Raw genomic sequence first — 24,393 nt, 5'->3', positions numbered from 1 at the left:
CACTGTGTGTGTGTGGATGGGTGGGGGGTGGGGGGTGATTCCTATGGGTGACAATCTGACCTTTGTTGAATAGCTTTCAACTATAGAAGAACTGCCTCACTGCCATTTGGTGAGTGGGGCAGTGACAACTTTAGCACTTTGTATTGTCTTAATCGTCTGAAATTGTTGCTTAGCTGGCATTTTTTTTTGACACTTGATGAGAACAGAACTGAATTAATGACTAACCAGAATTCCCTAGAATCTGCCTAACATTCTCTTTTTTCCTCTCAGATAATGCTCCCATTTATATTCCCTACTCTTGGTGATAGAAGAGCGGGTGGTCAAATTCCTTAAGATCTCCCTGTCAGTAGACTTTAGGTATTCCTCTTGCTTCAAATGCTCTTCCCATTCTTCACCAAGCAATTTTACACTACGTAGTCTTCAAAGCCCAACTCAAATTCCTCCTCCTTGGTAAAACTTCACTTGCTCACCCCACAGAAAGTCCTTCAACATTTTATTAATACACATTTCCACATTTCCATTCACTTATGACCTAATATTGAGCTATTTTATTCACCCTATTACCTGAATTGAGCTCCTAAGATTTCTCTCTCAGTACCAAGTACACAATGACCCCAGCAAATTTCTGTTGATTATTAACTGTGCTGCAAACTTACTTGAAAACCAATACATTGTGGTAAAGTTTTTTTAAAGTCTGTTCAGTTTGAATTTTTATAGAATTTGGCACAGGAACTAAAGGCAACAGTTGGTGAAAAGGGAAACTCTCATAATATACTCGAAAATTACTAGATTTTTCATCTTTCCTCAGATGGTAGAAGACTGCGGTAATGAAATTTACACATTTGAAATTTTGCTTCGGTCCAGGTTTTCACCTGTTTATCAAAAGTTCACCTTCTCATCCAAAGCACCTAACTACTTGATTTCTTCTTTTCGGCATTTGACATAATCAGTCATTGTGTTCCCTTTTAAATTCTACACTAATATCAACAAAGGGGAATGGAAAATGGCCTGAAAGGTGAATGGACTCCAGGAATATAGAGGATAATTTATAACTTGCTCTTCATATTTCCCTTCTTATCTTAACTCTGGGGTCAGTTTAGGTCTTAGGACGGCTATAGGCCAGGCAAGGCCTACCCAGTCTAGTTCCATGCCACCAGATAAACAAGTGACAACTGGCTTCAGTGGGATGAATAGATTTTGGAATTAGAAAGACTTGGTTTGATTTCTAGCTCTACTAGTTTTGACTTTGAGCAAGTTTCCTAATCTCCCTGTACAGGAGTTCCCCTAAATTTATACAGGAAAACGTATGTAAATATGTAAAGCACAGGGCTTGGCATATAGTAAGCAATGGCATAGTAAATATACTAAGTAATAAATAGCAGCTATTAATATTATTATTATGGTTCTGTTAGGTACCTGTCAGCCTACATAGCCCTGGTCAACAGCTTATTAGCTATGAGGTCTGAGTCTAATTAGGAAACTGGGCTTTATGACTAGGCTTAATATATTTTTTTCTTCAATCATGTCTCTTGAGAGCACACAATAGGCACTCAAATGCCTATTTTAACCAGAAAAAATTGTCTCAAGAAAAAAAACTGTCTTCAATTTTTAATTAATTTTTGAGTTGAGAAAAATACAGGCTCTCTAGAGTCAGTGTGCCTATGTTAGAATCCTGGCTAACCCACTTAGTAGCTGTGTGACTTTGTAACATACTTTACTTGTCTGTTTTTTGATCTCCTCATCTGTAAGTACCTCCCTCAAAGGACTGTTAAGAAAATTAATCAATATACATAAAATGCTTAGAATACTATAACAATGGTTTTGTTGGTCCAAGATCTTATTTTGCTAACCAATAAAAAGGCTTATTAATTGGCTTAGTAAGTTGATATTCCTTCTAAAAGTATGAGGATGCCAATAGGCATTTTCACTTTTAAATTGTTAATATTTTATACAGTATTTTAACCCTGAGATATATCACCTTATTACCAGATATCAGCTAAGGTAAAAATTTATAATTTGCACATACGAAATATTTTCAGTGAAAAATCAAACTGGTAATTTATGATTAAATTTGTAGCTCTGAAAAACCCAACTTCTTATTTTCTTGCTGACATACAAACTATTTTCACAAAAATAGATGCTTTTCTTTAAAAATTGATTATAGCATTTCAACTTTTGGAAAGATTATATTTTTGGCACATTAAAGCTGTTAACTGGCATACGTATATGCTTAACAATATTTAACAAGGGGTTTGAATTGCTATTCTGAACCAAATTCCTTTGGTTCACAATAATCTTAGAGGATTAGACACTTTTCCGACCTCCAACAGCTGGGTTCACACTTCCAGCTGTCCCGGGGCTTCCAGAGTTATTTCCATCCAGTTGACTAACACCTATGTTAATAAGGCTAATAAGGTTTATTAACTCCTATGTTAATAAGGGTACAAGAGGAAAACAATATAAAAAGGAATGGAACAAAGAACGTGAGAGGAAAATAAGGGGGTTGAAAAACCGAGAGATGTACTCAGTGGTACAAAATACGCCCCTTAAAAAGCTGAAAATCCTGTTGACAAGTTTCTATTGAAATTTGTTCCATGATGAATACATGAAATATATACATAAAATATTATTTACATGCTGACACATTAAACTATTTGCTTCTTGAGTGCAGAAAACATGCTTGTATTGCTTGTCACTGACACCTAGCACACAGAGTAGGCAATGCAAATGGTAAACGGATCCTTACAAATAAGCAAAAATAAACCATTCTCTCATGAAGATAATAACCCTATTAGAATGTTCTCAGAAAGGATTTCTGAAATGTCCAAAGAGCTAAACATATTTGCTTTACACCATCCTGTGGTCATTCCACTAGCAATTCAACCTCTCAAGCTAATACTCTCTTACTCTCCTTTCACCAATCTACTTTCTACCTATCTAGGTCTGTTTGGGATATGTCCATAAAGAATAAGGGAAGCTATGATGCAAACAGTATCCAGTGGATCTGATGTTTTGTGGAGATAAAGACTATATTTTTATTTATAACCAGGGATACAACAAATAAATGTCATCCTAAAATGAATATTATATAAGAATTTAATAAGAACATTGTAAATCATCTTGAAGGAGAAAAAACTTGCCATGATGATAAAGGATAAATACTTGCTTGGCAATGTTTTTAAGTTAACAAAGGAAGGTCTCTTGAGTCTGCATAGTCAAAAAAAAAAAAAAAAGAAAGAAAGAAAGAAAAAGAAAACCACAACAGCAAAGAAAGGAATTTAAAATTATGTTATGAGTAATGTATATCTAAAGTATGTACATCAGTATCTATGTGAGGATCAACAAAAAATATGAATATTTACATGTATCTCTTACATAAAGGTATTAGAGTGAAAGACACATAGAAGAAAATAACTCCTTTTACAGGGCAAGTTTGACGCTATGATTTGCTACTTTCTGCCTCCTTCTCTGTCCACCCCTACCTCACTTAACATCAAGGAAAGGTGAAACAGCAGTGAGCATCTTGAGCCCAAAGGTGGAAAACGGAAAAAACTTCCTATTTCTAGCTGATTTGACCATCACACAGTGTCTCAAATAAATAAGCAAATACATGCTACTGCCTTCTTTTGACTGATGAATTCTACCAGTTCTCTGTGAAATTCAAGACTTAAGGAATTAACATTCCACGAAACTTTTTCTAAACCCCTTTAATAGTCAGTCTACCTGTGGTTTCGAAACCTGGCTGTAAATTAGAATCCCCTATAGAGCTTTTACAAGCTGCTACTAGGCAGCCTTTCAAGAGAATGAACCAGCTCTGTAAGAAGGGCTGTAGAAAGATCTCCAACATATGCTGCAAAGCAACAAAAGCCAGGTACAGAACAGTTTGTATAGCCCCCCTACACACACACGTTTGTAAATGCAAGGTATATGTCTAGAAGAATATGCAAGAAATTGGTAAGAGGCTGTCTCTGGGAGAGAAAACTGAATGGACGCAATTAGACTTTAAGTTCCTTAAAGAGATGGATAACATTTAATAATTCAAAATTTCCTGTTCTCCACAGATCTACCTAAACTGATTAGATAGTCGTTCCTCACAAAATATTTACTGATTGATAAAGCAGGAATGCCAAGCACATCAGAAGCAGAGGGAGAATTGCTTTTCACCATATAACCTTCTGTATCATTTATTTTAAAAAAGAAAAACACATTCCTGAGCCCTGCCTTTGATCTGCAGGGAAAAGTTAATGGGTGGAGCCCGATAATCTTTATTTTTAACAAGTTCCCCAGGTGATTCTTTTGCAGCCAGCTCGACAGAGAAATGGCATCGGGGAACTACCAGTCTAAAGCCCTTACGTAGTAAAGCCTAGCACAATACCTCATTCACAGTCAGTTCCTATGAAAACTTTGTTACTCCAATTAGACTTTAAGCTCCTTAAGGAGATGGGTAATATTTAACAGTTCAGAATTTCCTATTCCCCACAGATCTACCTAAACTGATTAGATAGTGGATCCTCACAAAATATTGATGACTGATGAAGCAGGAATGCCAAACATGAGGGAGGCATCAGTTTGGGCAACTATCGTGAGACCTGTTACAATATAAATTTTGCAGATATAAAAGGGCAGAAAATGAATATGAGGGAAAAAAAATAAAGAACTGATACATTTTTCTTTCAGGATCTTACTCTGAAATGTCGATACTTTTTGTCAATGAAAAAACATGTAGTACTCTTGACTGTTCAGGTTCAGTTGTAAGTATAATCCTATTGTACATAAAGAAAGGCTCCCTATTCATTAGATTTATATATTATGCCCATTTATCTTGTTTTTCTTTCATGTAGCCCCTAAGTGTCCCTATCTTAATTTGATTTTCCAAATAGGGTATCTAGTAAAGGAACAGATAAGTAGATTATAAATAGAAATAGATTTTTAAAAAATGAACCAATAGCCATCAGAAACTTTTCAATCCAGTTGAGTTTTATTTCCCACTGTGAGTATAGGAAGGAAAGCAATATTTTCTACAGCCTAATGACACCTACAGAAGATTTAATATATGTAAGGCTAAGAGATCACACCTCGACATAAAAGATAACAGCAAGTCTATCTTGTATATCTAGGACACTTAGTGATGAGTCAGCTACAAAGGATTTGGGGTCAACTGAAGCAGATCAAGCAGATCTAGTTTCCCCAATAACCTTTCTCATCCCATAAATAGTCTTCAGGGCCTGCATCTAAGGAAAAGACCACATTCCAAGCCAAGCAGACACAGGATTTATTTATTTATTCATTCATTCATTCATTCACTTATTATTAGCATTTCATCATTACAAATCATAATCCTTCCCCATGCCCTCCACCTGACCACACGATTCATTTTAGAGAACTCTCTGTTGGGACAGAAACTAAGGTAACATTCAAGTGGGACTTAATATCCTTGGCATGCTTCTTCATTTTGATGAAGGGTGAGTTAGAAGAGGGGTTTAAACCATGAAAATCTTGACATAATCCACAACAAATACCCCTACATGGAATTTCAAATATGATCCAGAAGATCTCAAAGAATTTCAATACAATTACAATTTAACAGCAAAATAGGTAGTGCTGAGTTGTCCAAAAAAGGTCAGTAGCAAGCACTGGACTATCCTATTTCAAAACATACAAGACAGGGCAATATGCAATCTGTTATCAATGAAATTCAAACTCCATTTTCAAATCCAGCATTTCTTGCTGATGACCTTTCTTCTCATTAATAATTTATCTATTAGTTTAGATTGATTCCATTCCTGGCTATGCCCATCCTGTTGTCACCAATGCATCAGAATGACAGAGTGGACAATTTAATCAGACCTGTTGTCTGATTTCCCATAGAAATCTTAAGTTTTGCTCTAGTTAAGAAAACAGAAAATTAGAAGCAGCAGAGGGAGCTGGTCAAAGCAGACTAAGAGGCAGCAGGAAAAAGGAATCACAAGAAAGGGAATGAAACAGTATCAATAAATGCCCACTGGTTTGGAGCAATTTATTGTATAAACAATACAACAACCTACAAAGCACAGAAAATAACTAGGGTCCATGATACTTAGTCATGAAAATTAAATAGTGTAGTATTCTATTAAGAAAAGCAAAAAAAAAAAAAAAAGAAAAGCATAATCTATCTGTCAAAATCCTTCTAAAAATAGTTGACATATAAAGAAGTTTATCTCCTGAGTAACTTTTCTGAGAACATTCAGTTACATTTTACAAGTAGAACCTTCAGTTATAGGAAAATCTTATTTAAGTAGACTATATCATTCCCCAAAGATGGTAAAGTGGTTGCTAGCAAGGCAGGAATAAAATAGGGACACATGAGGCAGGAATAAAGTAGGGACACACCACAAGGAGGCTATTCATAAATATTCAGACTGGATCATCCAGGACCTGTGCACTGGAGGGAACAGGAGGGGAGAGGTGGGGGCCATTAGGAGTTTGTACGTGGGATGGAGAAGATGGACAAGGTTGGGGGCGCAGGCATCTCTCTCTCTGGCAGAGATGCCTGTGCACTTTGGCATGTACCTTCACTTGGTAATAAAGCCCTATTACCTATTAAAAAGATTCTTCTTTCATGGATCAAGAACCGGGATACACCATCTGGTAATACTAGGTTTCTTATATGCTAATTAATCTGTGAAATGTTAATACTTTGTTGCAACTGTTCCCATGCCACAGGTTACTAACCACTATAGGATGTTTCTAGTGTTTTGAAAAAGAAGGAATTCAAAAGGAAGGGAGAAATAAATTAAAACAGCAACGAACAGCTTTATATTAAAATAATATCACACACAAACTTCAAGATAGAATATCTTTTCAAGGTAGCAGGAAAAGAAAACTATTCAATGAGGTAAGGAAGTAGCTTTCATAGTCTACTTTGAGAACCATGTCCATAACATATCTACACATAGACCTAGGTAAATCACATCATTATATAGGCATTGATACGCAAACATGACCATCATGTCAAAAATCTATTATCAATAAAATCCAAACTCTATTTTCAAATCCAACATCTCTCACTTATGACCTTTCTTCTCATTATTTATCTACTGATTTAAGTTGGAGTCCCCCAGAAGATCCCGAGAGGCAGATCTGAGTGCAGGCGTGCATATGGGAGGTGATCGTTGGAAGCACTGATAGGAGAGTGGAAAAGTGAGACGGAGAAAAGGAGGAAGCTATAGAGGGTACCTTAATGAGCATTTACTCCTCTGGGGACTTCTGGAAGACTATGTAGAAGAGGCTTCAGCCTTGTCCCACCCAAGGGAAGAGGAAGCTAAGTATTTATCCACTGTCTACCATTAGACAATGGTTGAGGGCTATCCCAGAGGCATTAACTCCCAGCATTCCCAGCCTGCTTCAAGTGCAAGCTGCTGAGCTCCTGTAGCCAGAGAAAGCCCTCAGGCCACGTGTCAGGTACTTTCATCAACAGGTATACCAGAGACAGTCAGAAACAGAGAAAGCCAGGGGATATGGGTGGGTCTCCTCCTGAGCTTGCTACATATATAAAATTCTAGTCTAGCCAAACTTCTGTTCATACACACTTAACTTCTCATTCTTTGTACATAGGTGCTCGCCTTAATACTTAATTTCCTTCTCTCCATTTTCTGGGCATCCTCCCTGAGATAAACACTGAATAAGAATATGCATAAAATAAGTATAATAAACATTATAGGTAAATAAGAATAGACTAGATAAATAATACTTAAGCAATATTTAATAATTAATACTTAATCCCTGACAAAGATTAAAGATAAAATTGTCCAACCTGATGAGGAAACCCTCAAATGATTTTTTTCTCAAGGGAAAAGAACCATCTTTGGACTTTAGAAATTCTCTGGAGGGAAAACTAATCAATCCTAGCAATGTACTAGATGTCAGTTCTATTCCATGAAAGTCGATGGGTTTTAAAGACAAATTTTGTCCCACGTCTGAGAGCAGCCTCAGCTCTAGCCTGAACTGCACAGTAGGTTCAGCTACCATGAATCTCCTGTGAGACTGGACTATTATATAGAAGACTGAAATATGAGTATGAAGCAGGTGGCAAAAGGACAAAAGTCTTTTAAACAAAAGAGACAAATAGTTTAGCTATCTTAAGAGAAGGCCTCAGAGAAAGCAGAACTTCAGGAACTACTTATAAATGAAGAAAGGAATCGTGGTGATGAGCAGGGAATCTCCACAAAAGTTTTCCTTAAGAGGACAAGTATTACACTAAATTACATTTCCTTACGAGACTGGGGGACAGGGGATGTGGAACAAGGGTACAGAAGGGGGTGTGGTGGGGCTGTCCCTTTAGCTCAGTTGGTTAGAGCACAGCCTTATAACACCAAGGTCACAGGTTCAGATCCCTGCACAGATCAGCTCCAAAAAAAAGGGGGGGGAGCCCCCAAAACTGGAGACAGCAAATATAAACAACCCTTTTGATGAATTTTGCTATAAAGAGAGAAAAGAAATAGGGATGCAACTGAAGAAGGATGTCAAGTCAAGAAAGTTTTGTGCATGTGTTTTTTAATAAAGGGTATATATAAATTACATGCTGAAGAAAAAAATTATTGGGGCAGGGGCACACAATTATTGAAGCCAGGTCCTTGAACAGATGAATAGATGGGATCTAGTACACCTAAAGATAAATTCCAACTACCACCAAAGATCACCGTCTACATGACTTAGCAGTTTCCTTTTCTTTTAGAAATTACATTTCCAGAAAATTTCTAAATCTGAAAATAGATCTCTCCATACTAAAGCAAACTTTGGCAAGTGTGGCTCACGTATAAATGGCTGAATGCAAGATGTGTAATGCTGATACTTCAAAAACAATTACTAGAATAAAAAAATTCTAAAAGGAAAAAGATGTCATTTATTTCAAGAATATATATTATTATTTTGACAAAAGAGATATACCGCATTTAATCATTTAAGGATCCCTTCTTTCCAGTAGGTGCTTTTGAAAAGTAGGTGCTTTTTTTTCCTAGCTGCTTTTTAATTGATCTAGCTCAAGGTCTACTGAAATGCAGAGCCATGCACACCTGGTGGAATAGACTTCAACTAGACTTGAAGCCTGCTGAGAAGATGGGGCACCTGAGAAGCTGATCTTCAATTCACCCAATCTTACCATAAACACTGAGGTTGTGAGCAGTTACTCACACCAGTTGGGCACCATTAACATAGGGAGGAATCAAGAAGACCCGAGCATCTTCATCACCCATTATCACTAGCAACAGAGAACCTTCGTGGGGACTTGAAGGTCAGGGAAGCTTGTCCTTCCAATTAGACAAACTCTGCTATGTCTCCTGCTTTGTAGAGCCATTCTCGTTTGGTTAAGTTCTTCAATCCTTTACTTCCATTAAAGAAAGTTGTATCCTTTCCCTGTGTCGGTTGTTAACCTTCCATCAATCAGCATCACCCTTCTGACATTCTTATAGGTACAAATTTTATTTATTTTATTTTATTTTGTCAATATACAATGTGGTTGATTATTGTGGCCCATTACCAAAACCTCCCTCCCTCCTCCCTCTCCCCCCTCCCTCCCAACAATGTCCTTTCTGTTTGCTTGTTGTATCAACTTCAAGGAACTGTAATTGTTGTGTTTTCTTCCCCCCCCCCCAGGTTGTTTGTGTATTTATTTATTTATTTTTTAGCTCCCACAAATAAGTGAGAACATGTGATATTTCTCCTTCTGTGCCTGACTCGTTTCACTTAATATAATTCTCTCTAGGTACATCCATGTTGTTGCAAATGGCAATATTTCATTCTTTTTTATAGCAGAGTAGTATTCCATTGTGTAGATATACCACATTTTCCATATCCACTCATCTGATGATGGACATTTGGGTTGGTTCCAACTCTTAGCTATTGTAAAGAGTGCTGCGATGAACATTGGAGAACAGGTGTATCTTCAACTTGATGATTTCTATTCCTCTAGGTATATTTCCAGCAGTGGGATAGCTGGTTCATATGGTAGATCTATCTGCAATTGTTTGAGGAACCTCCATACCATTTTCCATAGAGGCTGCACCATTTTGCAGTCCCACCAACAATGTATGAGAGTTCCTTTTTCTCTGCAACCTTGCCAGCATTTATCATTCTCAGTCTTTTGGATATTAGCCACCCTAACTGGGGTGAGATGGTATCTCAGTGTGGTTTTGATTTGCATTTCCCGGATGCTGAGTGATGTTGAGCATTTTTTCATGTGTCTGTTGGCCATTCGTATATCTTCCTTAGAGAAATGCCTATCTAGCTCTTTTGCCCATTTTTTAATTGGGTTACTTGTTTTTTCTTGTAAAGTTGTTTGAGTTCCTTGTATATTCTGGATATTAATCCTTTGTCAGATGTATATTTTGCAAATATTTTCTCCCATTCTGTTGGTTGTCTTTAAATTTTAGATGATAAAGATTATTTATTTCAATAAATATATCTTTTCTTGCGCTGGCCGGTTAGCTCACTTGGTTAGAGCATAGTGCTAATAACACCAAGCACCAAGGTCAAGGGTTGGGGTCCACAAACTGGCCAGCCTCCAAAAGCAAAACAAAACAAATACATAAATATATCTTTCTTATGCATATTAAAATGTGTCATGATGGAGCAGAATCAAGTTGGTGGAGTAGACAGTCCCCAGCGTCACTCTCTCCCACAATTGACCAGTTTACAACTGTTAAAAAAGCTACAACTGACAAGCTGGGACCGCTAGAACTCAGGGCAAGAGGAGGAGAGACCCATGGAGTTCACTAAAAACAAGCCGCGATGAGAGAAAGAAGGGACTGCTCCAACCATTTTGAGCCCTGACCATTTCAAGGCTGGCCCTGGTGAGCACACAGAGCAAGAGCTGGCAAAAACTGCAGCTGTGCCCTTTGTGTGAAGTTGCTTGGAGACTGCAAGGGAGAGGAGAGCCTTGGTGGACCCCAGGCCAGCAAGACCACTGACAGGGTTCCCATCGACCCACATAGGAGCGAGGGGCCACAGACAACTGAAAAAAGGAGCGACTCAAAGGCCACTGAGTCATTGCAAGGGATATTTTAATAAATGAAGAGTAAGATACAGAACTGTATATGTATGTATGAATGACTCTTTCCTTCTGGATAAAAACTCGAAACTGTTAATGGTATTTACCACTGAAGGAATGGAACTGTAGGAAGGATCAAGAGATTTTCACTTTTCTTTTTTATATAACCTTTCTATATTGCTTGAATTTCTTACCAGATCTTTCTCATTTTTTTTAAGTGGCAGGTTATGTGGTCAAAGGAGACACAGACCCTTTTTTGTATTCATCTTTTTATTTCTCTGTATTGATTAAAGCTAATATATATTAAGTTTTACTTAAGTAATAATCATTAGAGGATGCTCATGAGCCAATTAATTTTAAAAGCTAGTGATAAGGGGGAAGAATCAAGCAGTTAATTCTGCCTCTCCTATAAAAACTGTACAACTAGGTAACCAAAGAGTAGGTGAAGAAAATTTTCTCTTTATAGAAGTACTGCAGCTAATAAGTGAAGAAAGAAGTTTGTAATTAGATTATTTTGCAACTGCTAATGAATTCATGGATATTGGCATTGATCAATAACTGCAAACATGACAAAAAGAGAAACCACCAGACATTTTATGCCTCCTAATTAGCCTCCTGATAGATGACTATATCACCCACCTATGAAATATCCTTGAGGAGGAAAAAACCTGACTCTGATCAAACTTCTCTAGACCCAACTACCAATTTATAGGAAAGACAGGAATGTGTTAAAAGATACTGTAGGGATGTAATCAGCAAAATGCACAAACTGGAAAATCTTATAAGATAAACAGCCACTTTTTGCAACAAAGAGATTGCAAGGGAAAAAAGGGAAACATGGAAGGAAAACTTATCAGTCAGGGTTTTCCAACAGCAGCACTGTTGGCATTTTAGACCAGATAATTCTTTCTTATGAGTGCTATCCAGTGCAGAATGTTTAGCAACATCCCTGCTCTCTACTTTCTAGATGCCAGTAGCACCAACCTCCCACTCCCAAATCAAAATGCCTCTAGACACTGCCAAGTGTCCCCTGAGGTGGCAAAATCCCATCCAGTTGAGAACCACTGCTATATATTAAGAAACTTACAAGATATATCAACTAATCACAATGTGTGAAGCTTATTTGGATCTCTTGTCAAACAAATTGTAAAAAAAAAAAAATGACAATTTATGAGGCAATTGGGAATTTGAACATTGAATATTTGATGAATTAAGGAATTGTCAATTATTTTTAGTTGTAATAAAGGGAATGTAAGTTTTTATAAAAGAAGCTTTATCTTTTAGATATACATGCTGATATTTTGCTTCAAAATAATACCAAGTATGGAGTAAATGAAACAAGACTGGCAGTGAACTAATAATTACTGAAGCGGAGTGATGGATACCTTGCAATTTCCTCTTAAAAAAAAAAAAATTAAAGTCAAGAAGATCACAAAATACCAGAAAATGTCCAAGTGGATAAGAAAAAAAAAAAGGAAAACCATGATGGCTGGCAGCATTCAGCTGAATGATAAGCCAACCAGACTTAATCTTGAGAACTTTCTACTGATTTCCACCAACCATCCCAGGTATGCTTGCTCATTATTCACTCAGAGGCTCTCAAATCTATTTTAAAAGGAAAACAATCATTGTCTTTCTAAAAGACAAATTAAAAGATGTGAACTCCAGGATACCTCAAATGCCTGGGGTTCACAAAACATGGGTTAGGAAATGCTGCTTTAGGGAAATTCCTGGGTTGTTAATGCTTTAGAAACTCCTATTATATTCATTTACTTGCTCAGTGTTTCTTTGTTCCTCTATGTCATTTATATTTGTCAACTTTGTATTATTCAAAAAACTACCAAACACAGTGATATTTTTAAAATTTAAACACAGAATAATATTTTTTAATTTAGGTACAAAGCATCACCAAAATACAATTTAAATACCCAGTAGTTAAGGCTATTTTCCCATGAGGCTATTCATAGCAGCTAATGATAATCTATATTTAAAAATATGTTACCAAACCCCCCCCCTTATCTGTGGTTTCGTTTTCCACAGTCTCAGTTACTGGTGGTCAACTACAGTCTGAAAACATTAAATGGAAAATTCCAGAATAAACAATTCATAAGTTTGAAATCGCTACCACCATTCTGAGGTAGCTGTGATGAAATTTTGCACAGTCCCACTCCGTCACACCCAGGAAATGAATCCTTCCTTTGTCCAGTGCATCCATGCTACAAACACTACCTGCCCATTAGTCTCTTAGTAGCTGACTCTGTTACCATATAGACTGTGGCAGTACTATATCACATAGTGCTTGTGTTCAAGTGACCATTATTTCACTTAAGAATGGTCCCAAAGAGCAAGAGTGCTTCCTTTAAGTGAAAAGGTAAAAGTTCTTGACTTAATGAGAAAAGAAAAAAAGGCACATGCTGAGGTTGTTAAGATCTACTGTAAGAACAAACCTTCTATCTGTGAAATTGTAAAGGAAAAAGAAATCTGTGCTAGTTTTGCTGTCACATCTCAAACTGCAAAAGATACCACAGTGTATAATAAGTTTTATTACAGTACATTGTTATAATTGTTCTATTTTATTATTATTTATTGTTGTTAATCTCTTATTGTGCCTAATTTATAAATTAAACTTTATCAAAGGTATGTATATATAAGAAAAAACATAGCATATAAAGGGTTGTGGTACTATCTGCGGTTTCAGGCATATACTGGGAGTCTTAGAACGTATACCCCAGGGATAAGAGGGACTACTATATATGCATATTAACAGACCAAAGGAAAAACCCATATGATTCTCTGCATAGATGCTGAAGAAGTCTTTGACAAAATCCGATATCCATTCATTATAAAGATAAAAACACCAAAAAAAAAAAAAAAAGAAAGAAAGAAAGAAATCAAGGGGTACTTTCTTAATATGGTTAATTAGTCCTAAAGCTAGTATCTTCTTTAATGAGGAAACGTTAAAGGCATTTCCAAAAATTACAATAGTCTTCATATACACAAACAATATTCAATAGCAACAAATGGTAGAGAAATCCCATTTACAAAAGTAACTAAGAAAATTAAATATTTAGGAATAAACTTAACAAGAAATGTGCAAACTCTGCACAAAGAAAAATTTAAAACACATGTGAAAGACACAAAAGAAGATGTAAAATAAAGTGATATCCCTATTCTTAGAGAGAATGACTCAACACTATAAAAATGTCAGTTCTCACTGTTTATAAATTTAATGCAATTCCAATAAAAAAATCAACATGCTTTTTAATGAAATTAGACAAATTATGCTAAAGTTCATATAGAAAAATAAATCTGCAAGAACAGCCACAAAAACACTGAAAACAACTAAGTACAAGGATGAAATCGGCCTTACTAGGCCTAAAAACATACTACAAAAGCCTCTATAATTAAAATGGTGTGGTGCTGGTACATGAATGGACAAATGGACCAGTGGAATAGAACAGGAAATGCAGAAACAGACCCAAGTATATATGGAATTTTTAGCATATGATATATACTTGTGTGTGTGGGTGTATATATGTATATATATACATACATACATATATATGTATGTGCATCTCAAATCACTACAGCAAATATGGACCTTTAATAAATAGTGCTGGGACAACTCAGTAGTCATTTAGAAAAAAATAAAATTATATTCCTATTTCATATCATATACAAGAATAAAAGCCAAATGGATTAGGGAGCTGAATTTAAAAAATAATACATGAAGAAAAAAAACAGGTAAAATCCTCTCTACCCCTGGGGTAAAAAAAGGATTGCTCACCGTGACTCAAAATCCAAAGCCATCTTCTTCTCCGAGAAAACAACAAATGGCGGATGACACCAGTACAGTGGGAAGGCCTCGTGGCTTCCATGGAGGCTTTGGCAGCAGCATCCAGGACCGGGCTGGGGTCGCAGTCAGAGTCAGTTTGCAGAGTCAAGGACAAGGACAAGAAGTGGATCCCCATCACCAAGCTGGGCCACTTGGTCAAGGACATGAAGATCACATCCCTGGAAGAGATCTATCTCTTCTCCCTACCCATCAAGGAGTCCGAGATCATTGACTTTTTCCTGGGGGCATCCCTCAAGGATGAAGTTTTGAAGATTATGCCAGTGCAAAAGCAGACCGTGATGGCCACTGGACCAGGTTCAAGGCATTTGTCATCACTGAGGACTACAATGGCCATGTTGGTCTGCGTATTAAGTGTTCCAAGGAGGTAGCCACCGCCATCCAAGGGGCCATCTTCCTGGCCAAGCTCTCCATTGTCCTGGTGTGCAAAGGCTACTGGGGGAACAAGATTGGCAAGCCCCACACCATCCCTTTTAAAGTGACAGGCCACTGCGGCTCTGTGCTATTGTGCCTCATCTCTGCCCCCAGAGGCACTACTCAAGAAACTACTGCTGATAGCCAGTATTGACCCTGGGCAACTTTGCCAAGGCCACCTTTGATGCCATCTGCAAGACCCACAGCTATCTGTCCCTGACCTCTGGAAGGAGACTGTGTTCACCAAGTCTCCCTATCAGGAATTCACTGATGATCTTGTAAAGACCCACACCAGAGTCTCCATGCAGAGGACCCAGGCTCCAGCTGTGGCTACAAATAGGGTTTTAACACAAGGAAAAATAAAGTTAATTAAGCCTGTTAAAAAAAAAAAAATCCAAAGCCAATAAAAGAAAAGACTGATAAATATGACTACATACAAATGTATATATTTATATATATTTATATATTTTTTTTTAGCAGGGCAAAAAAAAAAAAAAAAATCACCGTAAACAAAATCAAAAGACAACCAAAAACTGGTAGAGAATATTTATAAAATATGCCACAAAGGGTTACTATCCCTAACATGTAAATAGCTTTAAAAACTAAGAGACAAGTTTTCGGTCCAGCCCCTCCAACTGACGGTAATTCAGCAGTGACAAGCCTCCCCCCCAAGTCCTACTCAAGCTGCAGATTCTTGAGCTAAATAAATTACTGTTTTGAGCCACTTAAAAAAAAAAGGAACAAAGACATGATAGAATCAGAAAAAGATATAAACACATGATTCTCAAAAAAGAAGGATGGGAAGGCGGAAGAAAGAAAGGAAGGAAGGAAGGAGCCCTAACATTAAAAAAAGAACAATTCAAACTCATTTATAATTAGAGAAATGTCGATTAAAACATGGATACCATTTTTCACCTATCAGATTGGCAAAGATTCAAAACATGACAACACATCCTGATAGCAAGGCTGTGGTCAAAGAGGTACTCTAATACTCATACAGTGCTGGCAGGAATGCAAACTGGTCCAACCATTCTGGACGGAAATCTAGTAATACTGCAACACATGCATTTTCCTTTTGACCAAGTAATCCCACTTCTAATAATCTAACCTGAAGATATATCTCCAATAGTATGAAAATACATATGCACAAGGTTATTCACTGCAGCATTGTTTGTAATCGCTAAATATTATGAACAACTTAAAACACCCCTACACAAAGAGTGATTGAATACCACTGTTTAGTATTTTATTGCTGTATAGTACTCTTCTGTGTGAATAAAACACGGTACACTCACACAAAGAAGTACTGCACAATAGTTAAAAAAAAAAAAAAAGGAAGATTTCCATGAACTGACATGGAGTGATTTCCAGTACACAAGGGGTCTTCAAAAAGTCATGAAAGAATTCGTATTATCTTTTAATTCCATTTTTTCACCAACTTTCTTTTTAATTTTTTTTTGCCATCACTTTACAAATACCACGAATTTATTGAAGTATGCTCATATATTGTAAAGTGAAAAAAGCAAACTGCAAAAGTGTATTTATAATATGCTACCCTTCACATAAAGAAAAAAGATATACAAAAATATACATGCATCTGCTCATTTGGGGAAAAAACAAACAAAAAACCTCCACACAGAAAAGATAAACCAGAAACTAAAGAGATTGATGACTTACAGGGGGTGGATGGGAAAGGTGGGATGAAGGGAGAAACGGGAAAGTTGTAGGAGGGATGAACAGGGAGTGACAATTCTGAGTATATCTTTTTGTGTAACTCTGACTTCTTAGAACCATAGTAATGTTCTACATACTCAAAAACCAACAATAAAACTAAGTAGCATGTGGGAATCCAAAATGTAATACAAACAGTAATAGATGAACCTAACCATATTACAAATAAATGACATAACACACTACAGTGGAGGAAAAAAGAATTAACCTAAGTAACTTTGGAAAACAGTACACATTTTGACTAGCTAAAGATTAAAAGAATTATACACAAATACTATGAATTTAGTTAGCAAATTTGTTTCTCAGAGGGTATGTTTTAGCAGTTCTAGAACTTCTTTAGCTGTACACTAGGATTGAATGAATAAATATATTGTAAATAATGAGAACTGGGTTTCTCACTGTTGAACAAAAAAAGTTGTAAGTTACAAAAGGAGGAGGTTAAAATGAACCCTGTGGTATTGGATTAGAATCAAAGGTATTATGAAAACTTACAGTTTTTAATATACACAGATAAACACAGAAACAAAGACAGATGTGTGTGCATGTGTGATCATGTATATCCTAGCTCTGTCCACTGACAAGGCCTACAAGCAATGAGCCCACCCAGTGCCAGACCTTGGCTTCTGAACACTATTCTCCAATGAAAAGGAACCAGGGTTCATACTAACACACACAAACATCATACAAGTTAGCATTAATTCACATTATAATTAATGGGGAAAGTGTATTATTTTCATTAATGGAAAAATAAGTTAACAATCACTATAGTAATAAAATGTAACTTCCAAAAGAACCAAAAACTTAGTAGCAGCTGTAAGATCAGCACTGGCCAGCTGTTCCAAAGCTGTGCAAATTATCTCGGAGTTTAAATTGCAGGAATCTACCAAAGCTCGCTTTATAACCAAATTCTTCTACACCTGTTCTTATTCTTGAGCCCCCCCCCCCCACTTCAAATCTTCAAAAATAAAAGGATTCCTCCCCTTGGATGATAAGACTCAATTTCATACCTAAAAACACAGGATATGACAGCATACCAAGCAGAAATCTGCCCCCGCCACCAAAGCCTGATGAGAGAACTATATGTCTTGTGTCTTCTAGCAGCCTGAGATAAGCCTCCAATACCACAACATATTTTGTTCAAATAGCAAAACTGAGTATAAATGTACAAAACTCTAAGTGAGACACACAAATACTCATACATTCTCCTCTGATACACTGTCATATTAAAAAAAGACATTGAGAAGTTCAATAAATGGGCTTTTTGTTTTCTTACGAGGAGATACACATTCACTAGTAAGTTTGTAGCTCTAAAAGACTTCATCATGAAGGTGAAATGTACATAAACCAAATTTTTAAAATAATTCCAATCCCTAATTTTTTGAAAAATCAAAACACACTCCAATAAGAAATCTATTTATCACAAGGATGAAAGCAGAGTTAAATTATAAAACTTTTCAAATAAATATTTTATAAATACTGTCTCCAAGATAGCTATGGGAGGTCTTCAAAAAGTTCATGGAAAGATTCGTCTTATCTTTTAATTCCATTTTTCCACAAACTTTTTGAAGTGCCCTTGTATGATAATTTTTTACATAGATACACTGAAGAAAATAATTTTAATAAATAACAAAAAAAGATGCTCACAGGCATCTCTCTCTCTGGAACCCTGTCCTATCTGCTCCACCTGCATACCGTCAAGATAGAGACAGACAACTGACATCTAATCCTCTTTCTGAGGCTGGCTGTGGCCGAGGAAGATGAGGAGAAACAGTACTACCTACCCATTGAGAGCATGAGCTCTGGAGTCAACCTGCCTGAGGTCAGACACTAGCTCTCTCACCTTCTCTCTTTACCACCCTGGGAAAGTTATTGAACTCTCTAACCCACAGATTGCTCATCTGTAAAATGAGGATGATGATAACACTTATCTAACAAGGTGACTGTGAGAATTAGATAAGTTAAACATCTACGGTAATTAGAATAGTGCCTAACACTTGCGTTCAACTGAATTCCCAGGGCTGTGTAGAGCTAGTGCCTGAGAAACACCCACCGAATGGTACTATTCCACATTATATTCTTCTTTCTCCATAAACTAAGCTCTTCATTCATTCAAGCTTCAGTAATAAAAATTAGTATAAAACATTTGTACATTGCCCAAACTGACTCAGACATTTAAAATCATCTATCACCTGGATTATTATAATAACCTTCTTATTGGCTGGCCTCACCTTTACCTCTCTCCAGTCTGTCCTCCATGGAGCAGCCAGAGTGATCCTTTTAAAGGTTACTTCAACATGTTTACTCCTCCACTCAAAGCACACCGTTTGCTCAGTGTAAAATCCAAAATATTAACCCTGGCCTACAAGATCCAATAATGACCCACCCCACTTCACTCCACGTGGATGTTTTTGCTCTTATTAGATCATGACGAGCATGGGCCAGCCTCAGGGCCTCGTACTTCTTTTTCCTTTGGCCTGGCACTTTCTTCCTAGACATCCTTGTGCTCAAATGTCTCCTCAAGGCCTTCCATGATCACACCATATTAAAGTAGCCCTACTACCATCCCATCCTCCTCTCTTCCCCTAAGTCAATTTTTCTTCACAGTACTTATCACTCATTGGTCATATGTATTTATCTCTCTTCTCCTGCTAAAATATATGTTATAAGAGAACAAGGACATTACTTTGTTCATTGCTATATTCCTAGCACCAAGAACAGCGCCTGGTATTCTACAAACTCTAGGCCAAAGTCAACATCATACTTAATGATAAAATACAAGAGGCAATCCCACTCAAGTCAGGAACAAGAAACAAAATTATAAAATAACATATGTCAACTTCCAAAGTGGCAGATTTTTAGTTTTTTAAACTTTTTGTTTTGGAGATTTAAGTACACTTCAAACATTAAAATAAAGTTTAAAAAAAAAAAAAAAAGATCTTCAGTGCACATGCAGCTCAGCAAATCTTTATATCTGTATACACTTATGTAACCACCACCTACTGTCAAGATATAGAACACGTCCTGCATCTCAGAAGCTCCCTCTCAGACAATACACCTCACACAGGTAAACACTATTCTGACTTCTATCCCCAATTATGCCTGTACTTGAACTTCATATAAATGGAATCAAACAGTACACTCTTTTGTGTCTGGCTTCTCTTGTTCAACTTTCTATCTGTGAGACTGATCCATATTGTTGCCTACATCAGTAGTGTTCTGTTTTATTGCTGAGTCGTATTCCATTTTATGAATATGCCACTATTTATCCAATTTATTGTTGACATTTAGATTGTTCCAATATGAGTAATGCTGCCATGAACAGTCTTGGGTATGTTTTTGGTGGGAGTATTCACTTATCTACAGATTGGCAAGGTTTTGTTTGTTGGGGGGGTGGTGGATAATAATACCTTACACTGGTGAAGATGCAGGGAACAAGAAAGTGGGCACTGCTGGTGAAAGTATAAATTGGAATAACCTTTCTGGAGTAGAGTCTGGCAACATGCACAAAAACCTTAAAAACATCTATACCCTGTGACCAATGATACTAATTCAAGGAAATTTTTTATTGAGTACTTATGTATGCCAGGCCTTCTTATTAGTGTTTTACATGTATTAACTCATTTCATTTATTCTAAAGAAATGATTTGTTTAGGAGGATGTCAATCATATCATCATTAGTAAATACAAGAAAAAGTAGTAAATAAGGTAAATAACAGAGGAATGATTTTCAAATGTATTGTACTTTCACGGAATTAAACACTATGCAGCCACTAAAAATATTTTCAAAGAACATTAAAGATACAGGAAAAAGTATGCATTAATGAAAAAAGTTAGGTCACACAAGAATACATACACACATACCTCAAATGTTAAGATAATGGTTATCTCTGGAAGACATGGGTACTTTCATATTCTTTATACCTTTCTGTGCTTTTCAATTTCTCTATATTACTTTTATCAATCAAAAAAAATATGTGATTAAAAAGACTAATAAATGCGGGCTGACCTGTTAGCTCAGTTGGTTAGAGGGTGGTGCTGATAACACCAAGGTTCAGGGTTGGATCCCTGTACCAGCCAGCTGCCAAAAATAAATAAATAAATAAATAAAGACTAATAAATGAAGGTGTTTACATTCTAATGGGGAGACAACAGACACTCTAATGCAATTTAATTTGAGCAATGATGCAGGTTTGTATAGGATGATTTAAAAAGTACGACGAAAAGAAATCTAGCCTGGAGATTAGGGGATGGGGCATTATCAGGAAAGATCTCCACTGTCCTACTTCCACCAAGGACTCTGGGAGGAAGAAGAATTCCTTCTCTAGGTTGGAAGGAAACTTCCAAGGAAAATCCTGTTAATTTCTCAGCTCACCACCCACTAGGGTATCAATTACACACTGTACCCTGCCTGGCAAATGCTCTTCTCTCACTTGCAAAACGGCTTTGACTGACGGGTGGGAACTACCCAACACCAAGGATGCAGCCAAAGTTTAACAGACTCGGACCTGGCAAAAGCTGGTTCCATCAGCCCTGTAGCCTGACTGAAAAGCATCAAGGAAGGGCCTTCCTTCCCTGTCAGGAGAAATTAGGGCAACAACTTTTCAGATTCCAGATGTCAAAAACTCCAGGCAGAGTAAACCAGGATTTACACTAAGATTCACTGGTTCCCAAAGTCTAAAACAGTCCTTCTACTTGAAGAAATAAAATTATCAAGAAATTATCCAGATGAAGTAATTCTCTGAATCCAACCTTCTACTCGCCCTTCCTCTTTTGCAGATGGACCACATCTGGAAACCAAAGATGAGCATGGGGATGAAAGGTATACCTTAGTCATTCAGGGACCAATTCTCGTGAAAGCAAATGATATTTAATAATTAATACATAAGAAATATTTTGCTGTGTTCAAAAAAATAATCACTGATTTCATAATACAACAACATTAGAGTAAATACTGATCACAGAAAAAACATATAGACCCCAAATTACCAATACTTCATTAAGATTTAAAATCACTAAAAAGATACTGCTGTTGTAAGGCAGGACAATATCACTAAACTTTCTAACTTTTGACATCCAAACCAAAGTCTCAAAGATTGATACCAGGTCAAAGAGCCCCGGGGCTCAAAGAAACCTATTTTAGAGTCACTTCCACAGATTATGAAGTTACACAAATTTAGGAGACAAAGCAGAGACAGCATATTTGTTTTGGTCTCGCTCTCCCCCCTTCACATATGCCCTCTTTATTTCCTCTTCAACTTATCCTGGTTACAAAGTTATACTTAAACGTGTTACAAAATTCTTCGTAAAATTTACCTGAGGCTTTTCACAGGTATAGCGTTAAGTTACCTAAATTAAGATAAATAAAATTATAGTCTAAAATTTACTAACCTATCAAATCTCTACATCGCATAATGGGACAAATTTCCTATGCAACCTAAAACACCTCAATTTCATAAAATAGTTCTTTGAAAAAATAAGCATTTACAGAATCATTAGAGATTCTGATTTTATTCCCTAGAACCTCAACTTTCAGATAGTCTCTATTTTGGTTGCTTAGAATACGTTATGGGAACGGAGGAGGTAGAAATAGAACTGGAAAGATTGGGTATCTTAACATTACACTTTTACGCATAATCAAAATATAGGAAAGCATCAGTTGGGAGTAATAAAAATGAACTTTGATAATTTATTAATTACAAGTGACAAGGTTGTAAACCATAAACCAGACTGTTCACGATTACGTTTATACAAAATGAAGACGCTGCCCTTATTTTAAAGTGATAATCTGTTCTGACTTGTTTTCTACTGTCAGAATCGTCTAACCTGAAAAGTGATTAAGTAATAACTGTACTTAAAAATTAAGGAAAACTATCCCTAGCACTAAACGCTGAAAAGAACACTGTAATTTAAATGGCTTTCTCTCCCTGGACCAGTAGAGGGAGACTAAGACATCTGGCCTGGTCGTGTAATGTTTCTGTAAAATTGGGGGGGGCGGGCAGCGGAGGCTGTATTTAAATGTCCTGCTGTCAATCAAAGGACACTTCCTACAATCACAGTCACCATATCTGCTATTGCTGGTGAGCGTGCTCTCGCCAAGATACAACACCAAACGGTGCCCGGGAAACCTGCTTCACCTAAAGGTGACCGCAGGCTTTGCCACAACACCCAAATAAGGACTTTGGGAGCCCAACCCCAACTAGTTTCTTTGTTTAAATGCCTGCGAATCCCTCCCACGCTGGAGTCAAGAGGCTGTGGCGCCGCCCTTTATTAGCCTCACACTTTGATTACAAAACACACGAGTCGGCGGCCTGGCTGCGGAGGCGGCCGGGGCTCTCACAAACGTCAAACCGAAGCGCGGCGGCGGCGACGGTGGCGGCGGCTGAATCAGAGGGCAACGTCCGCCGCCGCCGGCCCGAAGCGCCGCCCGGCCGACTCAAGTTCGCCGGCGCCCGGTCCATAGCCGCGGGCCGTCCCGGTGTCGCCGGCCCACGGGCGACGGCAACCGTACTCTCTGTAAAGTTTGCGCCACGGCGCGAGGGCGACGCAGGGGGTCCGCAGAAGCTGTCCCTTCGGGCCCCGCCGCCCCCTCCGTCTGCCCCACCCCCGGCGAGCAGGGGGTGTGTTGGGGATGTGAGCCACGACCCGAGTCAACCTGCTGCCGCCGGCGGGGCCCCGGGCCCCCACGTCCCCCTGGCACCCTCCAAGTCCCCGAGAGAGAGTGGCTCATCCTCCTCATCTGTTGCTCTGTTTACTTGCGCACCCCCGCCGAGCAGGCTGGCGGGTCGCCTCGCCACCCCCGTCCCACCGGCCCAGGAAGTTTGATAAAGACAGAGAAGGGGGCGCGACGGGGACCCGCGGCGGGGGGAGGCGCAGGGCCGAAGCGACCCCGTCGCCGCCCGGAAGGAAGGCAGGCGCGGCGGCCGGCCGGCCGGCCGGGCAGAGCGGCGGCAGCCGGGCGGGCGGCGACTCCGGGCCGGAGCCCCGGGCGCGGCGGGGCGGGGAGGGCGGCGGCGGGCGGGCGAGAGACTGCGGGCCCGGCCGGAGCTCCGCCCGCCGCCCCCGCCGCGCCTCCGGCCGCGTCCCCTCGCCCCGGGCTCCCCCTGCCAACTTCTCTGTCGGCCCCCTTTGTTCCTGTTTGTTGTGGCGACTCTTCGCCCGGGCCGGACGAGCCCACCGACTCCGTTCAGCAGCCCGGCCGGCGCCCGGCGAGACCGGGGCCCCGCGCGCCCCGCTGCCCGGCCCGGGGGCTCGGCGCCGGGGCCCCATGGGCGGTGGGCACGGCGCAGCGGCCCGGCCGGAGGGAGGCGCGGGGGACCGGCCGGAGGCGGCGGCAGGTCGGTGGCCGGCGGCGGCGCGGGGCTGGAGGGGGTTT

At 38.6% G+C, this 24,393-nt stretch overlaps 1 protein-coding gene and 1 pseudogene across 1 annotated transcript in view; one reads left to right on the top strand and one right to left on the bottom strand.

The window, feature by feature from the left end:
• The window catches only part of KDM7A (lysine demethylase 7A), a 78,617-nt gene that overhangs the window by 54,024 nt on the left and 200 nt on the right, over window positions 1–24,393 (bottom strand). The gene's annotated exons all lie outside the window — the stretch shown is intronic.
• LOC134380049 (small ribosomal subunit protein uS5-like) lies at window positions 14,864–23,194 on the top strand (annotated as a pseudogene).

Source organism: Cynocephalus volans, chromosome 6 (genome assembly GCF_027409185.1).
Source record: "Cynocephalus volans isolate mCynVol1 chromosome 6, mCynVol1.pri, whole genome shotgun sequence".
In the NCBI taxonomy this organism is placed as follows: domain Eukaryota; kingdom Metazoa; phylum Chordata; class Mammalia; order Dermoptera; family Cynocephalidae; genus Cynocephalus; species Cynocephalus volans.
This window is presented reverse-complemented; position numbering and strand designations above follow the sequence as displayed.